The sequence below is a fragment of the Cetorhinus maximus genome, chromosome 2 (assembly GCF_964194155.1).
Source record: "Cetorhinus maximus chromosome 2, sCetMax3.hap1.1, whole genome shotgun sequence".
Lineage (NCBI taxonomy): Eukaryota > Metazoa > Chordata > Chondrichthyes > Lamniformes > Cetorhinidae > Cetorhinus > Cetorhinus maximus.
The window spans coordinates 135,529,686-135,546,727 of record NC_135880.1 but is presented as its reverse complement, the minus strand read 5'-3'; the positions used below and the strand labels follow the sequence as shown (position 1 = coordinate 135,546,727).

General features: G+C 42.8%; 1 protein-coding gene across 3 annotated transcripts in view; it reads right to left on the bottom strand.

The window, feature by feature from the left end:
* The window catches only part of melk (maternal embryonic leucine zipper kinase), a 119,165-nt gene extending 116,287 nt beyond the window's left edge, over positions 1-2,878 (bottom strand). For 2 of the 3 annotated variants that reach the window (XM_078569827.1, XM_078569832.1), the window contains exon 1: positions 2,595-2,669. The gene's annotated coding sequence lies outside the window, so the exon portion shown is untranslated. Of the gene's footprint in view, positions 1-2,503 lie in introns of all 3 variants that reach the window. The other variant, XM_078569821.1, reaches the window with a different exon arrangement.
* Between the last annotated feature and the right edge of the window lie 14,164 nt (positions 2,879-17,042).

Below are 17,042 nucleotides of genomic sequence, written 5' to 3'. Positions count from 1 at the left end.
TTCACCAACGTACATGATTTCACAAGGGTCCTTCCATTAGCTTTTGGCTAAGTGGCCCAGCCTCACAATTCTGGATTCCACAGATCCAGCACGGGCATCTCTGCGACTCCTGCATAGTGACTTAAACATCAGGAAATACCCTTGCTGCTATGGTTTCAAACTGCAACCACACTGATTACATTCATAACTCCAACTGTGACAAGATTAACTGCCTTTTGAGAATTTCTGTAGATTTCTTCCTTTAAGTTCCAGCTAAACAAATCCTCCAGTTGTTTTACCCCTTTCCAACTTTGTCTTATACCGAATACCAGCTCCTAATCGCAGCTGCGTCATGATTGATAGATAGATCTAGCATTTATTCTACCTCAGGTGTAGGTCCGGCCTTACTTTTTGACTTCCAAGGAGCTACAAGCTACGTAAGACCCAAAGCTGACGCAGCCTCTTAGCTGCTTTTCTCAACCAGTCTTGCCTGCTGGCTATGCCCTAACTAAATTCACAAAGATAACTTAAAACAAAGAATCACATTAAGCTCCATCCATCTCCATGGCACACGGCCTGTCCCAGGTAGAAATGCAAATAAATGCCTTTTAATTCTAAAGCTTTCCTTAATTCTGGGAAACCACACAAATAACTTATCCTTTTACAGAAATAACTGAGAACGTCACATCTCTAATTCTTTAGTTAAAGTTAAGCCCACCTGCCATTTTATGATCTTACCTTTCTAACTGTCGACCTCTAAAATCAACATGGTTCCAACCTTTTAATAATAAACTCCAAGTTTGTTTGAATTGAATTTACTTCATGGCTGCTTTTCCCAGTTTCTCAACCAGATACCCCACAAAATTTCTACAGTTTAAAAACTTTAATTCCTAAAACTAAAAGTTATATTCTGAAACATGAATTATGAACTAGATATTTGCAGCACGTTAGAGGAGAATGATGTGGTTTTGAGGAAGGAAGCAAAAACAGTATTCAAAAAAAAGGTGACAGTAATGGAGGAGAGCGTGCCATTAAAATACCAGCTCACTTAAGGGCCAGAAAAGGAAGCTGACTCCCTCTCTGCCAGGTAGCATAGGCAAAGGTTTCAATAAGGGAACAGAGCAAGCATAGTCATACAAACTAAAAGCCAGGTGTGACTTATTCAACAGTACAATGTAGTAATGGCAGTCACCCAAACAAAAACAGGTTAAACTTGTAAACCACCAAATCCAGTGCACTGGATTCTATAATACTACCACATTTTTCTCAGTCATTAACATAAGAAAAGATTGTGACTTGTTCCCAAAATCAGCTTTCACGGTATAATGTTTAAGGAATATATAGGATATAACAGTGATCCAAACAAAAACCAAAATCAATCAAGTTAGATACAAAAATGCTGACACTGAGCCAAAGCTAACAAGGACAAGGGGTCAATATTGAACTTGTGCCAGGTCTTCATTAAGCCTCAGTTGGAGTGTTGTGCATGATAAGAACCCAGTTATAGAAAGACTAAAAAAGCAAGAGAAAAGATGCAGCACAATTTTCTTGGATGATTCTGTAATGTTGCAGAAAGCTTTAGAGGTCGAGTAATTTCCCCCATTGGAGCACAGAAATTTGAGGAATGATCAGAACATGATTGATTGTTTTCACTTGTCCAGAAAATAATTGAGCACAAATTCACTTAGGTGCAAAAAAAATGAATGGGGTAAGAAAGTATTTCATAAGTCCAGCTGAATGTGAAATTCTCTGTTTGCTGCAGGGCCCATGAATGATTCCAAAAAAAGACAATTAGCTGCTTGAAGAGGAGAAATGCTTGGGAGTAAACAGGGAGAGAGGGTAACTCAACATATTGGCGCAGACTTGATGAACTGAATACCCTATTTCTGTCCTGTGACATTACGAATTCAGACTCATTACTCAACTTATATCACTATTTTACACTATCAGCTTGACTTGATGGTAGTTAGTGCAGTAAGAATGCTACATTGGCAGCATTCGGTCGGATGAGGCATTAAGCCTGTTTGCCCTCTTTGGTGGATTCCACAAAACTAGAATGGCAACACTCCAAAGTAGCCAAACAGTTCGCTGTGAAGTGCTTTAGGGCATCCTAGGGATGTGAAAGGCAGTAAACAACAACAGTACTCCTGACATAGAATGAAAACTGACACTGTCGGCTCGGCATCTCTTAATCCACCCCTTGGTTGAACGGCTCTTGCTCCATCGCAAAACCAAACTGGGTGAGACCTGTCTTTAAGCACTAGACTGTCGGTCCTGCCTCAGTTCAGCTGTGGTAAGGATGATCGCCCCCCCACCCTTCCATGAACCGACACCGGCCAGACCCTCCCTTCCTCAGTATCTACGGCAGAAGGGAAGTCTCTCTTCCACTCCATTCACCGACTTTGTCCCGGGGACTGTCACTTCACACCACTCCCGGGATCTCTGTTTGTGACGGGACGTGTCGGACTCCGCTCCCTTTACCCGACTCGCGGCCCCGGGACCCCACCCCCTCCGCTCTCTTTACCCGACTCGCCGCTCTGGGATTCGCCGCTCTGGGATTCGCCGCTCTGGGATCCTCCGCTCTCTTCACCCGACTCTGGATCTGCTCCACGTACCCGTTTGATTTTTGAATTTGTTCGACTCCAACATTCAAATCTCCCTCCTTCAACAGCGTAACTTCCGGTCCGCACTCCAAACCGGCCAATCAGATCGAGGCCAAGACGCATGCTCGGTGTCGAGGGCGGCGGTTGGGAGCAGTTCAAATTCACGGCGTCTGGGATTCAGCTTCAAACGGTTCGCTTCAGACCAGGACTTTGTTAACAGGTCAAGGTACCCTGTAACACGGAGGGAAGTTGGCTGGTGGTGTCTGTGTTAGCTCTTTGTGAGAGCAACTCACCTAGTTCGCCTTCCGTATCCTTTCTCTGTAATCCTGAGATTTTTTTCTCTTCAGATAATTTAGCAATTTTGTTTTTGAAGGACATTTGAATCTGCCTCACCGCACTCCAGATCCTGACCATTTGCTGTTTAAAAAAATTTTTCCACATGTCACCTTTGCTTTTTTCAATTGCCTTGTCCCCTGGTTCTCAACCCTTTCACCAATGGGAACAGTTTCTCACTATCTACTCTGTTCAGGTCCTTCATAGTTTTTAACACTTCTTTCAAATTTTCTCTTCTCTAAACAGAAGAGCCGCAACTTTTTCAGTCTATCCACATAACTGAAGTTTATCATCCCTGGAGCCATTCTCATGAATCTTTTCTGTACCCTCTGTGTTACACTTGAAGTCACAGGTTTAACTGCAAGAACAACATAATTTAATCTACCATGCTGGCTAACTTCCTGACCTTTAACCCCCAGGTCAGGTGACCCCAAATGCAGTACAGAGATTGCAGTATCTTAAATAAAAATACCTGGAAAATCTCAGCAGGTCTGGCAGCATCTGTGGAGAGGAACACAGTTAATGTTTTGAGTCTGTATGACTCTTCAACAGAACTAAGTAAAAATAGAAAAGAGGTGAAATATAAGCTGGTTTAAGGGGAGTGGAGGGGTGGGGTGGGACAAGTAGAGCTGGATAGAGGGCCAGTGATAGGTGGAGATAACCACAAGATGTCATAGACAAAAAGTCAAAGAGGTGTTGAAGGTGGTGATATTATCTAAGGAATGTGCTAATTAAGGGTAGAAAGCAGGACAAGCAAGGATAGCCCTAATTGGGGTGGGGTGGGGTGAAGGAATTGAATTAGGCTAAAAGGTAGAGATAAAACAATGGATGGAAATGCATTTAAAAATAATGGAAATAGGTGGGAAAAGAAAAATCTATATAAATTATTGGAAAAAAAGGGGATCGGAAAGGGGGTGGGGATGGAGGAGAGAGTTCGTGATCTAAAATTGTTGAACTCAATATTCAGTCTGGAAGGCTGTAAAGTGATTACAGTATCTTATCTGATTATCGTGTAGTATGTAATACACAAGTCCACACACAGTCAGCTATCATCATGCCATCCCTCTCTTATTAGACCAAAAACATTCCATGATTTTTCTGCTTGGTATATGTAGCTTAGACTTCGTCCCTTACTAAACTTACTGCAGTAAATTTTGGAAAGAAACTTAAATCATTATTTCCCTAACTCAGAGTAAATTCAATTCTTCAATTACAAATGTCAGTTAAGTTCAGTGCACCACAGTTCAAAATAGTTTCAGTCTTTTGTTCAGTATTTCTCTTTCTGGAACTGTTATTTCTTTTTCACTATTTAACTGGCATTCCTTGTGATAATCATGGGTATGTAATGCAATGCTTCTCAATGATCCATTCCAATTGGTTTCTCGTGTACTTGCAAACATCACAAACAGGAACTTTAAAATCAGAGTAACATTTGGTATAACACCCTTTTTGTTTTGAACATAATCATGACACATAAAATTTCACATTTAGGCACATGTTTTTTGTCAAGATTTGTTGTTTTTCAACTTAATATCACCGTGTTTTTAATCATAAATCGTTGCTCCAAACTGATTTCCAATTTCACGTTCTGTTGCTAATCACACAAAATCTTTGTATCGCTTTGGTGGTCTCCTCTCGTGGTGTGGTCATCGTGTCAGGGTTAGGAAGTGTTGTCATTCCCTCTGGAACCAATATTTTTCCCTCTGGATAACAAGCTGGTTTGGACTTCTGGATTTCAGTATGTCGTCTTTGCCTTAGACCCTACATCTGATTCATCTGCTGTTGTGTCTTTGTCACCATGATACTTTTAGACAAATGGGGCTGAATTTTCTGTTCGGGCCCGACCCAATCGCAGGCGGGCATGGAGCCGATCACCGCCAGCGATCAGGGCCACACTGCCATTTTATGTGGGCGGGCCAATTAAGGCCCGCCCAGCATGACATCTGCCGGGAAGCACTATGCGCTCCCTGTGCGGGCAGGGGGGAATCCCTAAAATCGAGAGTGCGTTCTTTTGCGCATGCACACGAAAGAATGCATTAATCTCCCTGAGGCTAAGTGCAGCCTCAGGGAGATCGCCTCGACTTTTAAAAATATTAAAAATAGAGAAAAGAAAAATCTCTTACATGTCCCCTCATGCGACAATGTCACATGAGTTGGGACAAGTTCATAATTTCCATAACAACTTTATTACAATTTTTAAAGCCCTACATGAAACCTCATCCCACCGCTGGATGAGGTTTCATGTTTTTTCTAGTTGCCGCCAGGGCTCCTGGCCGACCCGCCAACCTGGACGGGCAGGTCCTTTAATTTCTTAATTGATCCTGTCAATGGCCTCAAGTGGCCATTGACAGGTTGGCAGGCCCGAAGCTGATTTTGCTGCGCCCCCGCCTTCCTGAAAATTTAAATGGGGCGGTGTGACGTTGGGGGTTCCGCCCGATGTCATCCTGTGTCATTTTACGCGTCGGTGAGCGGGCCCTGCTCCCCAGCTCGCCAACAGTAAAATTCTGCCCATGAAGAATTTCTGTCACACAGTGCTCCTTCTGGTAAACTGCACAGTCACACTGTTTCTCTTCTTAGCAATGACAGCGTATGGTTTGGGGTAAAATGGTGTATCCATCTTACTCGGACTCTCCAGTCTCATCAGTACTTCATCACCTGACATCACATGAGACTGTATAGCTCTCCTTCTGCTGCATAAAACTTTGCACCACCCTTTTGCTCTGCATCGTGATCTCGAATCTCCTGATCAACACTGCTGAGTTCCTCAGCTCTCGATGCTTGGTGCATATTTTGCATCTAAATAGCCGCTCAGTTGGGCTTTTTTCCCATCATATTGTATGGAGTTGCTCTATACATGGCTATATATGACAGCAACAGCTCTTTCCAATCTTTACCCCTCAGCCTGAGCAACTCTCATCTGTTTCTCTAAGGATTAGTTTTGTTGTTCCACTTCCCCATTTGCCTGTGACCATTTAGGGGTCACTCTGTGATGATGAACGCCTGTGACTTGCACGTAATCTTCAAAGGTTGTGAAATGAATTGTGGCCCATTGTCTGAATACAGAGTGAGTGGTAGACCATGCCTTGCAAATATTTCAGTCAATGCAGACATCATTTTCATCACAACACCCAGTAACGGCTGTAGTAGTCAATCACCACCAGTATGGACTCTCCTGATGGAAGCGGGCCTAAGAAGTCAACTGCTACATCTTCCCATAGTTCAGCCAGTAACAATGTACTACGTATTGGTTCTGGTGGATTGAGCCTGCTGACAAGTTGACATCCATGACATGTTTTAACAAATTGCTGCACATCTTTCCCCATTCCTGGCCACTTTACTTTGGTTCGTAAGTCTTGCTTAGTGCCAGCCACACCCAAGTGACCCTCATGAGCGTCACTAGTCCAGGCCTAAGCTTTTGTGGCACTACAAATCTGCTGCCTCGGAGAACACACTTCCCAATTGTGCACAGTTCATCTTATATAGCGATGTACACCTTGGCTGGGCATACAAGTTTCCAGCTTGGATTCTCTGCCTGGTGTCATCCAATTCTACATCCTTGCCTGACCCTCTTTCAGTCTCTCTAGCTGTCATTGCTCTGGGTGTAGCATGAACTGCCACAAACTGCACAAACGATTCAGCTTCCTTCTCTACTGAGGAGCTGTTTGTTTGATCCTCCCTCAGTAGTTGTGACTGTGGGTCAGCAATGTTCATCTTTTCAGCAATGTGAGCCTACTTGTACTGCTGCTGAAGATTCAAAACCCATCTTTCGATTCTGACACATGCTTTGGATCTGGGAGAATAAATCATCTCTAATGGCTTGTGATCCATTACTAATTCAAACTCAATGCTGAACAAGTATGTATGGAATCTTTCACATGTCCACACCAATCCTAGGGCCTCCTCCTCATCTCTACATCTGTCAGAGATCTGCTCACATAGGCAATGATTCTCAGGCCTTCAGCATGCATTTGCACCAACACTGCTCTTAATCCTACTGGACTAGCATCTGCAATGACTTTTGTTGGTGCATTTGGATCATAATATCCCAGGATTCAAGCACTTATCAAGCTGTCTTTCAAAGTTTTGAAGGCAGCTTTCTGTTCTTCATCAAATCTGAACCGTTCATTCTTTCTGGTCAATGTCCTCAATGGATAAGCCAGGGTAGCGAAGTTTGGGATATACTTCACACAATAATTCACAAATCCCAGCAAACTCCTCAGTCTGGCATTTTGTGGTTCATGTGCCTCTGCTCGTGACAGCAGAGTTAGAGACTCTGACAGTCTTTGACAGACAGCAGAGTATAAATTCAAGAAAGAGAAATATAGCTCTGGGCAAAAATATCAACTCCAAGCCTAATATCATGAACGTGTAATTATGATATTACAGATTTTAAGGGCAGCTGTTTTAAAGGCACATTTCTGTTTCCAAACCTTTACATTGGGTTTAAAAGATTTTTTCAAAATGGAAGTATGGATAGGCAACATGACACCTTCTGGTGTTTATTCAAACCGTGTCCTACTCATATCTCTAGAGCTGGCCCCAAATAGTCATTAAAAATGCAAAGACCACCTCCCCGCTGCCCCCAGGGGTGTCCATTGAATTCTAAAAGGTGTGAAAAACCCTTTTACTTCTGAGGGAACAGGAAACAGGAAGGGACCTCAATAGAGCAGTGCTTTCATCAAAACTAACGTAGCTGTTTTACTTTGATTGTGATAAGACAGCCATTTTGTGTGCAGAGCCCCAGGAAGAGCTCTAAGAAACAACTTCAGAGAGGGTTCTTGGCCAAGGGAGGAGAAAGAGGAGGGTATTAGGAAATAAACTGCTGTTCTGCCATAAGTGTCCAGGCAATCTATAAATGCCGTAACCACAGAATTAATAAGGAATAGGAAACCTCTCCCAAAAACCTGCTGATCTGCAGAGTCCACCTGGAAATGGCAACCACTGACTGATTGACTGCAGAAGCCATCGCAGCTGCCAAACAAAACTTCAAGTTTTCAATCGCTTCACTTCGGAAAGAAGGAACTCATGCAATGGGCAGGCAACAATATCTCACAGAGGCAGATTTTAAATCTTATCTTTAAGTTTTTTTAATCTTTATCTGCTTTTTAATCTTTGTACCTGTACTTCAGTTAATAAAGTTATCACCTTTTACTTAAATAACTTTCAGCATTTTGTAATAAACCAACCTTCAGCTTGTTTAAGACTAAAGCTTGTCTGCTGGGTTATTTTTTAAATTGAACCACTCAGAAATTAAAAGGGGGCCACATTCACACAAATTCTTAGCTCACAGACCACTTTAAGGAAACACCATTTATGTGGCCATAACACTAAGGAAAGTATGGAAAGTGTCTACATTTCACTTTTAAAACTCCATTTTATTTAAACTCTTATTTTGAACACCAGGAACTTCAGTTAGTAAAATTCAAAGCACCTAGAGTGAATGTACAATCTGGTCACAAAAATCACATGGCAACCTACTGTACAAAAGAGTGTATGACAGCTTGAGCACTGAGAAGACTTATCACAGCGCCACATACAGGACCAAAAGATATTGCAGGTACTTACAATGAGTTTTTGAGGGAATATGCATTTCATGCATTGAATTTAATGTATAGTTTAATAAATAGTGAATGTTGACTATTTCCTCATGGAGGAAACATTCACAACAATCTGTTTTAAACAAACTTTCTGAGGAATGCTGTAGATTAAATCTTGTTTCTGTTTAATGTTCACAAACTTATTTCCAGCAGCACTGTTCATTTTTTCTGAAACTAAAGTTCCTTTGGAGTAATTTGGCCTTGCGAACAGTAATGACAGAAGAAACCTAGAGTATGTGACCTGGATTCAGTTTTTAAAAATATCAGCTGTTAGATTTGATCCCTTGATAGTCAGCACTATGCCATTGTTTCCAGGCCCAGATGCGAACATTGTGACAATAAAAATCAGTCATTGACATTCAGTTCACTAAATTTAGCATTTTCAGAACTTAAGAACTCAGAACTTTGGCTAATAATGCTGATTTCAGTCAGAAGGAGGTAAGCATGTATGCACTGGCTATTTGCCTCATCATTTCCATTACTCCTGCAGCATACATTTTGCTCTATCAATCATTTTACCCAATCCATTTATGGTCAGTAGTATTGACCTTGGCAGAACCATAGTAAGTTCATACAGTTTTACTATGACAGATGCTGGAATAGATTTATGAAGCATGACCCATTAGATGCAATTCTACCTATCCCCGGTGGTAGCAGTAAATCAGGATGTGATGATAGAGTTTCCAGTTGGATCGATGGATGAGTCTCAGTTGTGAATGTGCAGAGGAGGAAAAAGGCTGATTTTGAATGCAAGTATGCAGCCATAGATATCTCATTGAAAGACAGCTGTGTTACCTTGTGTGCCAAGTATTTAACCACTACATTGAGCAACCCTGCACTCAAATTAATTCAAATCAACCCAGCAGACAACATCCCTGATGATAACAGCTATGTCTTCCCAGGTGTCAGAATTAATATTGCAATATTTGAAGATGAACTTCGGTGTTTCTTTACTGAGTTTTATCTGCCTATCTCTGTTGCAATATCTGGATAACATGTTGGCATAGAAAACAGATTTGGGAATTTTATAATCAGGGATACGAGTGATGTGCCCCAGACCAACACAGCTAGACTTTTAAAATTATGACCTCAATTCTAGTCATATTGAAAAGCTTAAGGAAACCAGAGTTAAGCTCCCTGTCCAGCCACTTGATGCCAATGATACTAAGACCAGGTGTGTAAAAAATTAGAAACTAGCACATAGAGCGAAATATTGGAAAAGAGCCTCTGGGCTAAAATTTTATCACCCGTTTTTGGGTACAGGGGTGTCATGGACAGAATTTGTGTGTTTCTTTTACTGCCTATGATCAGTATGTTTGTAAGTAAGAGGTGTATGTTTTCTTACCCTCAGAGTGAGTGTTCCATTTATATAATTCCAGCAGCAAGCTTTTTGTGAGTTTAAAAATAAATATTATTATTTATTATCACACATTTACCCTGAATTTACATAAGAACTGAAGAAATAGGAGCAGGAGTAGGTCATTCAGTCCTTCAACTCTTCCCTGCCATTCAATGAGATCATGGTTGATCTTTTACTCCAGCACCATTTTCCTGCACTATCCTCATGTCCCTTGATGTTTTTAATATTTAGAAATCTATTGATCTCAATCTTAAACATACTCAACGACCAAGCCTTCACAGCCCTCTAGGGTAGAGAATTCCAAAGATTCACCACCCTCTGAGTGAATAAATTCCTCCTCATCTCAGTCCTAAATGGTGTTCTCTATATTCTGGGACTGTGTCCCTGGTTGTAGACACTCCCCACCCCTCCACCACCAGCCAAGGGAAACATCCTTCCTGCATCTACCCCGTCGAGCCCTATAATAATTTTGTATGTTTGAATGGGATCACCTCTCATTCTTCTAAACTCCAGAGAATAAAGGCCCAGTCTACTGAATCTTTCCTCATAGGGCAATCCCTCTATCCCAGGAATTAATTTAGTGAACCTTTTTTGCACTCCCTCTATGGCAACTATATCTGTTCTTAGATATGGAGACCAAAACTGCACACAATACTGCCCGTATGAATTTGACGCAACATTTCACTCACTCGTCTCTCTCTCTCTCTCACATGCACACACGCACACACACATAAAGATTAGATACAGATGAAGGTAATATACTGTTACAGCTTATAAGTATCTCTGTCTCTTTCCTGGCAAGCCTGTAGTTTCTTCAATGAAGTGAAGATCTGTTAAACCAAAGAATTCTCGGTAAGCTGTTAGATTTCTTGTAGTTAAATTTAAAAGACGTTGGACCTCAGGTGAACTCGAAGTTGAAACAGGTTGGAGAGTCCATCTCTGTCAGAATCTCCCATTTTCAAAGATTTGCTGTTTATTACCTTTATTGTTTGGGTGACTTGCAGCTAGTATGATGGCTTTCAGTTGAACTCTCTGCAAGCAGCTCCTCGCTGGTTTTGAAAGTGGAACTTTAAAAACCAAACGGTTCCCTCATCATGTGACTTCCACAAGTTCAAAGTCCTTTTTCCAAACAAAGATGTATATTGATTCCAATCATCCTTTCTTCTCGTTTGACGCCTTGAGATTCACCCAATCTAGTTTGGATGAATGAAACCACCATAATACAATGGAAAGTTGATAGGATCCATTCACATCCTTCTTACATTGAGTTTCAATGACCCCTTTTGTCCAGAGTGAAACAGGTCGGCTGGAATTCTATAATATTTTTGTTTTGACCCATCCTTAAAGGGATGTGTGAATTCCCAGGATGGCTGTGAACGTCCATATTTGATTAGGTATTCACTAGAAACTTATGACCGTCTGAAGCTCAAATGACAAGGGTCACATGATTTGCAGTGGCCATTTTAATAGTCTTCCTGCCAAAGTGGACAACCTCACATTTTCCCACATTGTACTCCATCTACCAAATTGTTGCCCATTCCTTCAACCTGTCTATATTTATTTGCAGATTCTTTGTGTTCTCCTCACAACTTGTTTTCCTATCTATCTTTGTATCATTAGCAAATTTGGCTACAATACAGCCTGTCCTTTCAACCAAGTCGTTACTATAGATCGTAAATAGTGGAGGCACCATCACTGATCCCTGTAGCACTCCACTAGTCTCAGTTTGCCAACCTGAAAATGAACCATTTATCCCAACTCTGAGTCCTGTGAGTTAGTCAATCCTCTATCCATGCTAACTTATTAGCTCTGTGTAGTAACCTTTTATGTGGTACCTTATCAAATGCCTTTGATCTACTGTTTCTCCTTCATTCAGTCTGCCTCAAAAGTTACAGCTTCAAAAAAAGGCCAATATTTTGATTTTCCTTTCATAAAACCATGTTGACTGTGCCTGATTGTATTATAATTTTCTAAATGTCCTGCTACTACTTTCTTAATAACGGATTCTAGCATTTTCACAATGACAAATGTTAGGCTAACTGGCCTATAGTTTACTACTTTCTGTCTGCCTCCTTTCTTGAATAGATGTGTTACATTTGCTGTTTTCTAATCTGCAATTTTTGAAGGATCAAGGGAATTTTGGAAGATTACAACCAATCCATCCACTATCTTTGCAGCCTCTTATTTTATGATCCTAGGATACAGGCCATCAGGCCCAGGGGACTTGTCAGCCTTTAGTCCTATTAGTTTCCCTAGTTCTTCCTGCATCTCCTGGCGCTACTTCCTTGATTCCAGGATGGTGTGATCCACCTTTTTTTTTCATTTACCTTACCTTCTCCCATTATTTTTGTGTTTTTGATAAGGGTTGTATGTGTTGAGAAATGGAAAATTTTCTACTTTGGGCATCCAGTGTCAGTATCATGCACTCCTAGGTCAGGTACATAATTAAACTCCCTCTAAATGACTGCTAGCATGCTTCAACTCCAATCTTAGAATAGCACCTCATCTGCCACATCAGTGTAACATCATCCCCAATTTCTAACACTAGCGATCCTATGATTTTCCTGATTGATGTTGCCAATTTAGTCTTAATTATAAAATCTTAGAAACCATACAATTATAAAAACGCACAGCATAGGAGGGGGCCCATGCTTGGGCTGGCTCTTTGAAAGAGCAATTGTGCTTTGTCCCACGTTCCTGCTTTTTGTCCATAACCCTGTAAGTTCTTCATCTTTGTACCTGTCCAACTCCCTTTTGAAGTTATTTATGGAATCAACTTACACCACATTTTCAGGTAGTGTGTTCTAAATCCCGACTCTTGGAGTTAAAAATATTTCTCCTAATCTCCTCAGATGTTTTCCAGTGATTTTAACTCTAATTGATCTCTAGTTATTGATCCATTCACAAGAGGGAATGTATTTTTCCTCTATCCACTCTACCAAAACTTATCACCTTGAAAACACTATTAGGTGACCCTTTAATTTTCTCTATTCCAAGGAGAATAGTCCTAACTTTTCCAACCTCCTCATAACCGAAATCCATCATCTCTGGTAAACCTCTTTTGTACCCTTTCTAATGCCTTTACATCATTCCTGAAGTCTGGTGCCCAAAATTGTCCACAATACTCCAGCTGAGGCCTAACCACTAATGTATAAAGTTCTAGTATGAAGTCTTTTCTCTTGTATTCTATTCTTCCATGTATTAGCCCAAGTGACCCACATGCTTTATTAAACACCTTTTCGTCTTGCTCATGACCTTTAAAAATTTGTGTATACAAGTAACAAGATTTCTTTGCTTATTTACTCACAACCTGTGTTTCCCTTCTGTATTGACATTATCAATTCCTTCCTGTACTTTCTATATGCTTCCTGATTATTAACTGACTTTTGCTCCTGATATTTGTCATAAGCCTCCTTATTTTATTTGATTTTAACTTTTATTTCCTTTGTCATCCAGAGTACATTAATTAGCTTTGGATGCTCTATGTTTTCCCTTCAAAGTAAAATGCCTAGTTTGCACCTGAACTGAGACCAGAATTTCCCTGCGTTGCGTTGGGCGTCATGGCGGGCATGAGCAGACGATATGGCGGGAAGGCCACAAATTGGCTTTATGCTGTTGTGAAACTAGTTTGCGACTGTCCACTCTGTCTGTCAAAGGTGGGTCGCATTTCCTGCCATCAAACATCAGAAACCTAATTCAATAAACTTGCATCTCATCATCCTGCCTGCTCGCTGGAATCATCTCCCCATGTCAAATTTATGCCCATGTCGGCGGGAAAACACGCTGGCCAGAACACATCTTGTCAAGTGTGACGTGCAGAAGGGACTTACAATTAGGGCCTTGCTTACATCGTGGACATCCAAGGAGAAGAAGATGCTGGAGCCCTACAGCTACTGGATCCTGGAGGAACACGTGCATTGCACGCTGGGTGGATTCTCATGGACATGGCTCCACCACTAAGCAGCTCACAGAAGATGGGAGGACTCCGTTGATGTCTGGGTCTGCTTTGGGAGATCAGTCTTAGCCATGGGTTGCTATGGATGATTGTTGAGGGAGGGGAGAGGAATGCCCAGCTGTGAGTGGGAGAGGAAGGCCTAGGTTTGACTGGGAATGGAAGGCGTACTGGGTTGGGGGGTGCGATGAGGTTGGGGGAACGAAGGTGTCAGGGGCGTGAGGTTGTTGGGGGGAGGATGTGGCAACTGGGGAGGTAGGTGCAAGTGGGGAAGGAAGATGTAAGGGAAGGAGTTTTTTTAAATTCATTTACGGAATGTCAGAGCCGCTGGCTAGGCCAGCATTTATTGCCCATCCCTAATTGCCCTGGAGAAGGTGGTGGCGAGCTGTCTCCTTGAGCCACTGCAGTCCATGTGGTGTAAGTACACCCACAGTACTGTTTTTGAGGGAGTTCCAGGATTTTAACCCAGCAACAGTGAAGGAACGACGATATATTTCCAAGTCAGGATGGTGTGCGGCTTGAAGGTGTTGTGGTCACTTTGACAAACGGACCACAGGAATCTCAGGTACAGGTCACGATCGTTTATTCGAGCAATTGCAAGGGGAGAACCATCTCAATGCAGCTTGAGATAGCACTCTGCTAAACTACAAGTATTCAACATATATATACATTATTGGTCATGTACAAGAACAGTTTCCAGACTCTGATCTCGTCAACATATAGGTTTACATTAAACAGACATCTCGTAACAGGTACATGCATCGTATGGTCCCTATTTTTCACCCAGGCAGCGACCTTCCCTCCTATCTAAGCTGGGACCGTCTGTTCTTCCCCTATCTGTTGAAGAGCACACTTAATCTTAGTTGTTATTGCCATCCTCTGACTACAGTCCAGCTCCAAGGTCTTTCTGTTGTTTGCAGGCCCTTAAGGCTGTGCAAGGTTCATCTGGTAACCTTTAACTGCCAATGTGCTTGGAGATTTTAAGTAATTCATTCACTTTCAATAAGTTCCTACTGAACCCCTATATTCCCCCTAATAATTACTGTATCCCTTTATTTCCCCCTAACAGAGGGGAACTTGCAGTTGGTTGTGTTCCCATGTATCTGCTGCCCTTGTCCTTCTAGATGGTAGCGATCGTAGGTTTGGAAGGTGCTGCCAAAGGAGTCTAGGTAAGTTTCTGCAGTATATCTTGTAGCTGGCACACATTGCCGCCACTGTTCATCAGTGGTGAGGGAGTGAATGTTTGTGAAAGGGGTGCCAATCAAGCCAGCTGCTTTGTCCTGGATGGTGTCAAGCTTCTTGAGTGTTGTTGGAGTACTCTATCACATTCCTGACTTGTGCTTTGGAGATGGTGGACAGGCTTTGGGATGTCAGGAGATGAGTTACTCGCTGCAGGATTCCTAGCCTCTGACCTGCTCTTGTAACCACAGTATTTATATGGCTAGTCCAGTTCAGTTTCTGGTCGATAGTAAGCCCCAGGATGTTGATAGTGGGGGATTCAGTGATCGTAATGCCATTTGAATGTCAAGGTGCGATGGTTAGATTCTCCCTTGTTGGAGATGGTTATTGCCTTGCACTTGTGTGGCATTAATGTTACTTGCCATTTGTCAGCCCAAGCCTGTCCAGGTCTTGCTGCATTTGGACATGTACTGCCTCAGTATTTAAGTGGGCGTGTGCAATCATCAGCGAACATCCCCACTTCTGATCTCATGATGGAAGGAAGGTCATTGATGAAGCAGCTGAAGATGGTTGGGCCAAGGACACTTCCCTGAGAAACTCTTGCAGTGATGTCCTGGAACTGAGATGATTGTCCTTCAACAACCACAACCATCTTCCCTTGTGCTAAGTATGACTCCAACCAGCAGAGATTTTTCCCCATGATTCCCATGGACTCCAGTTTTGATAGGGATCCTTGATGCCACAATCGGTCAAATGCTGCCTTGATGTCAAGGGCAGTGACTCTCACCTCACCTCTGGTGTTCAGCTCTTTTGTCCATATTTGAACCAAGGCTGTAATGAGGTCAGAAGCTGAGTGGCCCCAGCAGAACCCAAACTGAGCATCAGTGAGCAGGTTATTGCTAAGTAAGTGCCATTTGATAGCACTGTTGATGACCCCTTCCATCATTTTACTGATGATCGAGAGTAGACTGATGGGACGGCAATTGGCTAGGTTTGATTTGTCCTGCATTTTGTGTACAGGACATACCTGGGCAAATTTCCACATTGCCAGGTAGATGCCAGTGTTGTGGCTGTACTGAAACAGCTTAGCTAGGGGCACGGCAAGTTCTGGAGCACAAGTCTTCAGTCTAGGGGGAGGAAGGACTTTGGGGCAAAGATCGAGTTTAGTGGGGGAAGGAGTCTGGAAGAAGGAAGGAGTTTGGAGGTGGAAGGCTTCCAAAGGGAGGTTGGAGTCAAGGGGAAGGAAGGAGTCCAGGGGGAGGAGGAATTAAGGATGGAGGAGGGAGTAAAGGGTGGGAATGTGCAGATGAATGTGCAAGGGAGGGTCTGTGGAGTCAATGACTGCCTCCTGGGGAGTGAACTGAGGGTGGGCATGGTAGAAGGGAATAGTGAGTATAAGAAGGGCAGAGTGAGCCGGAAGGGTGGGAGAGTGAGGGTGCGATGGAAGCGGTAGAAGGGACGACGAGGGTCATTGGTGGGGACTCACAGGCAGACACAGACACTGGCGGGGTGGGAGGGAGGATATTGGGGAGGTCAGTGTGAATGGGGGTGGGATTCCTGGGAAGGTAGGAAACGTGCATGTTCACCTGGGCATCCTTGAAAGAAAAGGGTTCTGGTTGGTAGGTGACAATGGGGAGGTGGAAGGAGATGCCAGGGGGATCAACAGTGATGGGGGAAAGGACATGGGTGACCTGGGGAGGGGAAAGGAGGGGGAGCTGAGAAGAAACCTTACTATGAACATGTTTTTGAAATCGAAAGTGAGAGGAGCCTCGTATTGGGTGGGCACAGGTGCTGCATGGGAGTGCAACCAGTGGGTGGGCGGAGATGGAGGTTAGCTCAGCTGGACAACTGAAGGAGAACCCCAGTAGGCAGCATTGAATATGCTCAGGACAGTGAGATGAATGTATTGGAAGAAAGCTCCACGTGCATGGGAGAATGCATGCATGAGGCTCCAAAAGGCCCTGCCACATACTTAGTTCTTCCTCATGGTCTGACTGCATGCAGTTGAACTGCTAGTTGGTGGGGGGAATGCAGGGGGA